The 9496-nt window shown below is 49.6% G+C and overlaps 1 protein-coding gene across 3 annotated transcripts in view; it reads right to left on the bottom strand.

Moving 5' to 3' along the window:
* MVB12B (multivesicular body subunit 12B) overlaps window positions 1–9496 on the bottom strand; it is a 465376-nt gene that overhangs the window by 352839 nt on the left and 103041 nt on the right. The window lies entirely within an intron of this gene.

The following is a 9496-nucleotide window of genomic DNA, read 5'->3' as shown; positions in this document are numbered from 1 at the left end:
GTGAGAGTGTGTGTGGGTGTGGGTGTGACTGAGATAGTATGTGTAGGACAGAAAGTGCACGTGAGAGAAACAGATGGCTAGAGAGTGTGTGAGACAAAAAGAGTGAAAGTTTAAGAGGGATACTGTTTGAGAGAAACGATGTGTAGCAGAGAACCCAATAAATCGTTTGTTGTGACTATTCGAGAAAGTCGGAGTGCATTAATCGATGAATGAATCAATGAATGATGGTTGGAGCTTATGGAGCGCTACGTTACCCAGGGGTATCCTGGCTCAGGAAGCAACTAAGACACGAGGAACCTTTTCAGACAGAAACCAGGTGGGACCCGAGTCCAGCAGCTCCAGGGGGAGGCAGCACCGACTGGGGCCCAGGTACGTGCGGGGGCGAGAACAACAAACAGGTAATGCAGGGGCGACTTAAGATAAAGAACTGAGTGTGGGAGTAGGGGCATTTTGCGATGCAGGGCGCGCTACGACATTCGTTTTATTAATTAAATTGTTTACTTACTTCCAATTATCCATATTCCGTTTTTTAGCACCCCCCACCCTGCCCCTCCCCCGCCCCGCCTTTCTGCCCCACCGAAACTCCCTCCACGGGCCGTGGCTGCTCACAGGGGTTCGGACTGAATTCATTTCAAGCAAGAACCTGATGGAGTTTGGAAAACGGGACAGAAAGGGAGGTCCAGAGATTGAAGCCGAATTATGCGAAAGCAGCCCCGCTCGGGAGGACTGGAGCCCAGTGAGAAGAAACCAGGGAGGTCCCAAGGACTAAGCAATGCTGGGGTTCAGTGGGGTGGACATGGCTGCATGGACCCCCGTCGGCTCCTTCCAAGCAGAGGATGGCAAGATTCTCTTGGTGGTTTCAATAAAAGAAAACGATAGCTCATTTTGTTGCTCTGAGGGATGAAAGATTATGCGTCCTCAAACAGCACCCCAAGAACAAGAACCTTAGAGGCCACACTGGGTGAGATTGTTCGAGATTTAAGGAGTGACATTTTAAAAGCTTTTGTCTCTTCTGCATAAGGTGTACAAATGTATTTTAAATCTAGAATGAAAGATAACCTGGTGTCACAATTAGGATATGCATTCACACACTCACAATGGCCGCAGCTCAAGCGGTACACCTCTATTAAACACCATTTGTTCACTCAAACATCTCTAACATATTGGAGATTTAAATAAAAAATATATATTGGTGTTGAAATGGGGGAATCATGTACACAAGAAAAAAATGAAATTTGAAGATGGCCTGAGGAGCACTTATTAATATTGTAAAAATTACAGCAACACAAGTTTTTTCAGCACTTTGTGGATTACTCCAGGTCAGCTTTGAGGTGGAGGTTAAGCGGTGGGTGTTCCAGGTGGACTGATGCAGAGCTCGGCCACCAAAATGTATGCATCTGACCAGGTAGATTTCGAGTCACTACGGATAACCTACCTGAGGCATCAGGAGGGTGATATGGTTAGGGTTGGATGCAGGGGCGCAACTAGACCCGAACTTCAGGAGGGCTAACACACCCACCCAGGGCTGGCCCTAGTACTGGTTGCACACGGTTCAACAGTCTTTTTTGGCTCCCCCTCCCCCATTTCATTCTTTTCCATAAATTCCCTCACTACCACTCACCAACACTGTACCTCATCTCTCTACAGCACCTTTCTGACATACATTTCATTTTTTTTATTAGCTCTACTCATAGTTTAATCACAGTGAATTCTGTGATCTACATGGTACGCATTCTTTGTAGCAGGCACATTAACCCTCTGCGCTGTGTGGGTGGTAGGAGTGCCCATGTGGGTGAACGGAGACCGATACAAGATTGTGAGAGATGGGTAAGAGGGGTGAGTGAGGGGACTATATGAATTTGGGTGTAGATGCAAGTGCAAAGTGGGATGAATTGATGAATGGTTAGTGATGGGCTTGTTTGAGTGAGACTGCAGATTGAGCAGTGAGGGGGACAGGTGAGTGAAGGGCCACATGAGTGCAAGGTGAGTAGTGCGCTCGTATGACTGCAGGGTGAGATACAGGGTGAACAGCATAAGTGCATTGTGAGTGCAGAGTGATCACTGTATGTGCAGGGTGCGCGGGTGAATGGTGTGAGTGCATGGTGATCAATGTGAGTGCATTGTGATCGCTGTGAGTGCAGGGTGAGCGTGATAGTGATGGGCGAGAATGAGGAGTGAGTGGTCTGAATGCAGGGCGCATTCCCAGACACTTGAAGTAACTCAGCATGTTATTGACGGTGGCGTAGGGTTTCAGATATAAGTTAAACTATTGCTATTATGGCATTAATCTGGGATCAAGGGTGGAGGAAATAAATAATGTTCTGATCCTGCAACTAACTTCCAGTGGTATGATTAGGGTTGCCAGCTCATTATTTCGATGTCCCAGACAGTGCATAAATCACCTAAAGTCGTATTTTCAGCACTCAACTGTGCATACTTCGAACAGCAAATATAAATACAAAGCACTTTTAATTGTGTTCTTGGGCTGCCTGAGTGATCCACAACTGATAATTAAAGGGAACAAAGACAGAATAGTCACATTACAAATGAATACATACTTTTTTTTATTTATAACACTATTTAGTGTCAAGACAAGATATTTGCAGGCTCTTTAAACAACACGTGGCTGGCATTTTTCTTTTGGCAACTCTACTTTATATTCCTTTTAATGAAATGCATTCTCACACTATGGTAGTAACTGCAAAATACAAATGTAAGCAATAAGCAGAGTGGGGGCCAGGGGGTACTGGAACCAGAAAAAAAACTAAGCCTCGATAACCTGTTTAAAGACCATTTACATATTTACATAACTTTGTAAAGACCTGTGAACAACTCGGGCGTACCAGAGATAAGACTCCAGACACTACCCAGCCGCGCCCGCAGCAGCCCAGGCTGAGACACACGACCGGGGGTTGGGGGAGCTGAAGCCCTTTTAGCCCTATGGGCGTTGCGCGCCTGGTTGGATGGGAATAGGTAGCGGGGCATCCATGATTCAGAAGACAATTGCCTTGTAGACTAAAGAGAGGATTTTATTGTTAACTGTATGCTTACCTTGACAGGAGGACAGTGAAGAACCTACAGGCCTCGGCTGGTGTAATCACCACACTTCAATCCTAGTTAGAAATCGGTGCAGCTGTCAGGTTTGCTAAACACATTTTGGGGGCTTTCAGAAAGTTTACCCAGATGCTTTCCGTCCGTTACTCACGATTGGCTTTGTGGTTTGTAACTCAAATTTTCTAGCTTTCTATTTGCTGCCTTTATTTACTTCAGGGTGTCCAGCTTGAGTTCGCCCCACATTGCCAAAACCTTGTTTACTGTACTCTTCCACAAACCTTTGAGGACATTTGTACACATTATCCTATGTGTGCAGTTAAACCATATTTCAGTGCAAATGTAATGGTTATTTCAATTGAAAATGTGTTGTCTGTAATGGCAGTGCATTACCACAACATGTATACTCCACTCTGCGCCACTCCACTCTATAACACGTCACTCTATGAAATGCCATTCCACTACACCCCTCTACTCTAAGATCCTCTGCAACACGCCATGTCACTCCACATTGCTCCACATCACTTACTCCACTCCACTCTACCCCTTCCAATCTAACCCACTCCAATCTGCTATATTCTACACCAATCTACTTCACTGCATCAAATCTGCCTAACTCCATTAGTCTATCCCACTCCAATCTACCCCACCTCAATGTACCCACCCACTCCAACCTACCCTACTCTAATCTACCTCACTTTAGTCCACCCCACTCCAACCCTATCTACCTCACTCCACTCTACTACGATCCAATCTACCCCACTCCACTATAATCTACATCACTTCAATCTACTGTTCTCTAACCCAATCTACCCCACTCCACTCTGCCTCACTCCACTCCAGTCCAGTCCAGTCTAACCCACTCTACTCTATCCCATTCTACCCCAATCTACTCCACAACAATCTTCCCCAATCTTCCGCACTCCTCCCCAATCCACCCATCCCAATATAGCCCTCACCACTCCAGTCTACTTGACTCCCCTCTAATCTACCCCGATCTTCCCCACTTCATTCCACTTTACCCACAGTGGCGGCTCCTCCGCTATGATGGAGTGTCGCCCCATTGCTTTTAAGCAGTGAGAAACATAAAATGACAATAACTTAAAGTTATCGTCATTTTATGTTTCGTGCCCTGCAGCTTTGAGGCGGGTGGGTGGGCAGGCTGCTCTGCTCTTCGAGCAGGGCAGGGGAGAAGAGGTTTGCCCACTCCTAAGTGCACATGACTGTTTGGTCGGCCCCCTCGGGCTGCTCATACCTGGCATGTGCGATTCCCTGTTCTCCATGCAGGCTGCATTACGACCTGCATGGAGGACATTCCCACCCGTCCAGCCCCTGGCTAGAGCTGTGTGACAGCACTCAGATCAATCACAACGATGCACTGCAGCATTGTGATTGGCTTAAGTGAGGAAGCCTGGCTTTCTGTTCCTGTCGGAGGCAGGAGAGCAGGAGAAGAGAAGACGCGGGGAACCGGCCTCGAGGTACGTTTTTTTTTTTATTTCCAGCCCCCCCAAGCTCTCACCCCGTCACCCGTGAGCCATGCCGGCCGCGACGGTCTACCCTACTATAATCCACCAAATCTACCCCAGTTCACTCCAGACTACCTCACTCCACTCTAATCTACACCAATTCACTCCAGTCCACTCTTCCACAATCTACACACTCCAATCTACCACAATTAATCCCACTCTACCCCAATCTACCTTACTCCAATTTACCCCACTCCAATCTACCGCACTCACTCCAAACTACCACAATTCACTCCACTTAACTCCATCTACCTCAGCCAACTCCAATCTACCACACTAATCTATCCAACTCCCCCACTCCAATCTACCCCATCCCACCACCTCCAATCAACCCCAATTCACCCTACCCCATTCTACCCCACTCTACCCTATACCAATCCACCCACTCTACCCTATCCCAATGTACCCCATTCCACTCTGTCCTGATCCAATTTGCCCCGCTCCACGCCACTAACATTTAGCCATGCTGAACAGCAGTCACGCTAGTGTACAACATGGCTAAATCACATTGCCAACGCCAAGATCTGTCGCATAGGCAAGACCTATAGGCTTAGCTAATGCTTGGCATTTTGGCACGAGCCGGGAAGTTCCGACAACAACAAGGTTTTACAAAGACCTTGACAAAACGAAACAAGCACTGACAAAGTGAAAAGGCAGGTTGCCAACGCCAGGCCTTTTTGTCTTTACAAACATATGTTTCCAGTTTGTTAGGCTAGCACTGAAAAAGTGTGCATGATTTGTTTGGCATCACAACAGCGTTCACTAATTGTACAACATCTTGAAGCAATTTCAAATGCTTCCGGGGGAAAGTTCAGAGCGGGGTTAGTGTGCGCGAGCAGATGCCACAGCTAGAAGAGCCGAGCGAGAGACGAGCGTAATCGAGTCAGAAATCCATGTTTTAGGCAAGAAAATGAGTGAAAAGCTGCTACAAGTCCAACTGAAACATAGCAGCTACATTCCACACAAGTGTGCGTGACAACGAGTGTAGTCCTACAGAACGCCACGCGAGCAATATAAGAAACGCATGAATAAAAACAATTAAATGGTAAATTGTTTAAAATTATTTAAAATCGTGGGAACAGTATAAATGTGCTGGAATTTCCCGGGGATTAAATGGCTCGCTGGTCTTGGCATCAGCCGATTTAAAAATACACCAACTTATAGGTTTTCATAGTACAAATAGTCATTTGGGCAACTGAGACTGAAGAAGCTGGTCAGTGTTCAGAAATAGATGAGCAGATACAATGTCACCTGTGACGTGCGTGAAGCATGAACACACGCAGTGAACCCTGGACCCATGTCACCTGCCACTTGGCACTTATGTTGCTGACTATAGGATCATACGAAAGAGCAGGCCCTAAATCTCACCCCGTGCAAAAGGAAAGGCGCGAAGTGCAATACACACGTGTGCCAATCTTTGGGCTGTACTGGGAACGCTGTATGTATTTCAGTGGCGGCTAGCGGTTATAAAATCTGGTGAGCACGATGGCACCAAACGCACCATAAACGCGGCACTTCTCCCCTGCATCCAAGAGCAGGAATGGAAGGACTGCCTTCCTGCTCAGTGGAACACAAATCTAACCAATCCTGGTGCGGCTTTCGTGGCGTTTTCAACATGAGAGCAGCGCCAGGATTGGTGGGAGCAGGCTAGCCTGAACTCATTTTGAGAGTGGGGGCCTGTACTAGTAATCTCACGGCTGTTTCACAACCCAGAGATTGCTGGGTCTACAGTGCGCATGTCGGGCTGGCCATTGATAGCCAGCCGGCCAATCCAACATGCGCTCTGAAAGGGGCAGCAGTAATCCTGCATTAGCAGGATTCAGCCGCGCCCCCTGCCTACCGCTCGCGCTGTACACAGCGCAAGTTGGTGGCAAAATAAAATGGCATTATTATGTCATTTTATTTATGTGCTCGTAGCTGGTCAGGCAACACACCTCCGCTCTTGTGGAAGAGCCGCCCATGATGTATTCCTCAGTTGCTCATGATCTTTCCAAACCACCTTCACGAGCGGTGGGAGAGCCGTGCCACAGCAGAGCCAAGGGTCTGACTTGGCTCTAAGACACCATGATTGACCTGAGCTTTTAACATTTTTTGGCAAGTAAATCATACAACGAAGTAGTATTAAAATATGACAAAGTCACGTCAATATTCAACCAGCTACATTTCATTAACACGCGGTAGCGTTTTACCTTAGTACATCAGATTATATCACTACACTGAGAGGTGTTTATTAAAAGAGAGAGTGTTAAAAAAATCTATGTAGATATATTCACATCCCCCCACCCTGATGACAAAGCCACTGGTGCACTAGGAGGCAAGCCACTTGTCATTTGTGCAATATATATGGCCGCAATTAAATTAAACACAAGCGATTTTTGTAGACTGCACATCTCAATCCCATATATTTCAAGTTATTCTCATAATTGACGATGAATTAAGGAAGCTCCTTGGAAAAAATGTTTGGCAAGGATCACACAGCTCGGAGAAGCAAAATGAGCTCAGGTTTTCTACTTCCACCTTTAGCAGTTCTAAACGGGTATCTCCATTTCTCACCCATTTTACATCAAAGGTCACTGCCTTGTGTTTAATTCTTTGTGCATTAGGTTCTAGTGTGGTTGGCAGGAAAAAAGTCACATGAGGGTTCGGCTTGTTTTCCAAGAGAACCTCGAGCTGAGCCCAGGGTCGGATTGGGATTGAAAATCGGCCCGGGCACACACAAAACAAGCATTGGAAATGCAATAGGTCTCGCAGCATTAGAGTTAGTGCTTTTAGAATTGTTTATGGGTTTTTTGTTGTAAATCTTTAGCATTTTTATTTCTTGTAGCCAATGCTAAAGAATTACAAATCAAAAAAGCCATAAACAATTGTAAAAGCTTTAACTAAAAATCCTCTGAGACCTATTGCACTGTGTGAGGGTGAGGTGTTGAGGGTGAGTGAGGGTGAGGGTGAGTGAGGGTGAGGGGGTGAGGGTGAGTGAGGGTGAGTGAGGGAGGGTGAGGGGTTGAGGGGGAGGGGTCGAGGGGGAGGGGTCGAGGGTGAGTGAGGGTGAGGGGTTGAGGGTGAGTGAGGGGTTGAGGGTGAGTGAGAGTGAGAGTGAGTGAGGGTGAGGGTGAGTGAGGGTGATTGTGAGTTAGGGTGAGGTGTTGAGGGTGGGTGAGGGTGAGGGGTTGAGGGTGAGTGATGATGAGTGAGGGTGAGTGAGGGGTTGAGGGTGAGTGAGGGTGAGTGAGGGTGAGTGAGGGTGAGTGAGGGTGAGTGAGGGTGAGTGAGGGTGAGTGAGGGTGAGTGAGAGTGAGTGAGGGTGAGGTGTTGAGGGTGAGGTGTTGAGGGTGAGGTGTTGAGGGTGAGGTGTTGAGGGTGAGGTGTTGAGGGTGAGGTGTTGAGGGTGAGGTGTTGAGGGTGAGGTGTTGAGGGTGAGGTGTTGAGGGTGAGGTGTTGAGGGTGAGGTGTTGAGGGTGAGGTGTTGAGGGTGAGGTGTTGAGGGTGAGGTGTTGAGGGTGAGGTGTTGAGGGTGAGGTGGTGAGGGGTTGAGGGTGAGTGAGTGTGAGTGAGTGAGGGTGAGGTGTTGAGGGTGAGTGAGTGAGGTTGAGGGGTTGAGAGTGAGTGAGGGTGAGGTGTTGAGGGTGAGGAGTTGAGGGTGAGGGGTTGAGGGTGAGGGGTTGAGGGTGAGGGGTTGAGGGTGAGGGCGAGTGAGGGTGAGGGGGTGAGGGGTTGAGGGGGTGAGGGTGAGGTGTTGAGGGTGAGTGAGTGAGGGTGAGGCTGAGGTGTAGAGTGTGAGTGAGAGTAAGAGTGAGGGTGATTGAGGGTTTCAGTGTTAGTGAGGGTGAGGGGTTGAGGGTGAGTGAGGGTGAGGGGTTGAGGGTGAGTGAGGGTGAGGGGTTGAGGGTGGGTGAGGGTGAGTGAGGGTGAGGGGTTGAGGGTGAGTGAGGGTGAGTGAGGGTGAGGGGTTGAGGGTGAGTGAGGGTGAGGGTGAGGGTGAGTGAGGGTGAGGGTGAGTGAGGGTGAGTGAGGGTGAGGGGGTGAGGGTGAGTGAGGGTGAGTGAGGGTGAGTGAGGGAGGGTGAGGGGTTGAGGGGGAGGGGTCGAGGGGGAGGGGTCGAGGGTGAGTGAGGGTGAGGGGTTGAGGGTGAGTGAGGGTGAGGGGTTGAGGGTGAGTGAGGGTGAGGGGTTGAGGGTGAGTGAGGGTGAGGGGTTGAGGGTGAGTGAGGGTGAGGGTGGGTGAGGGTGAGTGAGGGTGAGGGTGGGTGAGGGTGAGGGTGGGTGAGGGTGAGGGGTTGAGGGTGAGTGAGGGTGAGTGAGGGTGAGTGAGGGTGAGGGGTTGAGGGTGAGTGAGGGTGAGGGTGGGTGAGGGGTTGAGGGTGAGTGAGGGTGAGTGAGGGTGAGGGGTTGAGGGTGAGTGAGGGTGAGTGAGGGTGAGGGGTTGAGGGTGAGTGAGGGTGAGGGTGAGTGAGGGTGAGGGTGAGGGTGAGTGAGGGTGAGGGTGAGTGAGGGTGAGTGAGGGTGAGGGGGTGAGGGTGAGTGAGGGTGAGTGAGGGAGGGTGAGGGGTTGAGGGGGAGGGGTCGAGGGGGAGGGGTCGAGGGGGAGGGGTCGAGGGTGAGTGAGGGTGAGGGGTTGAGGGTGAGGGGTTGAGGGTGAGTGAGGGTGAGGGGTTGAGGGTGAGTGAGGGTGAGGGGTTGAGGGTGAGTGAGGGTGAGGGGTTGAGGGTGAGTGAGGGGTTGAGGGTGAGGGGTTGAGGGTGAGTGAGGGGTTGAGGGTGAGGGGTTGAGGGTGAGTGAGGGTGAGGTGTTGAGGGTGAGTGAGGGTGAGGGTGAGTGAGGGTGAGGGGTTGAGGGTGAGTGAGGGTGAGTGAGGGTGAGGGTGAGTGAGGGTGAGGGTGAGGGGTTGAGGATGAGGGGTTGAGGATGAGGGGTTGAGGGTGA

This window comes from Lissotriton helveticus, chromosome 5_1 (assembly GCF_964261635.1).
Source record: "Lissotriton helveticus chromosome 5_1, aLisHel1.1, whole genome shotgun sequence".
NCBI lineage: Eukaryota > Metazoa > Chordata > Amphibia > Caudata > Salamandridae > Lissotriton > Lissotriton helveticus.
Note: the sequence above shows the minus strand (reverse complement) of the source record. Positions and strands in the feature narration are given on the sequence as shown.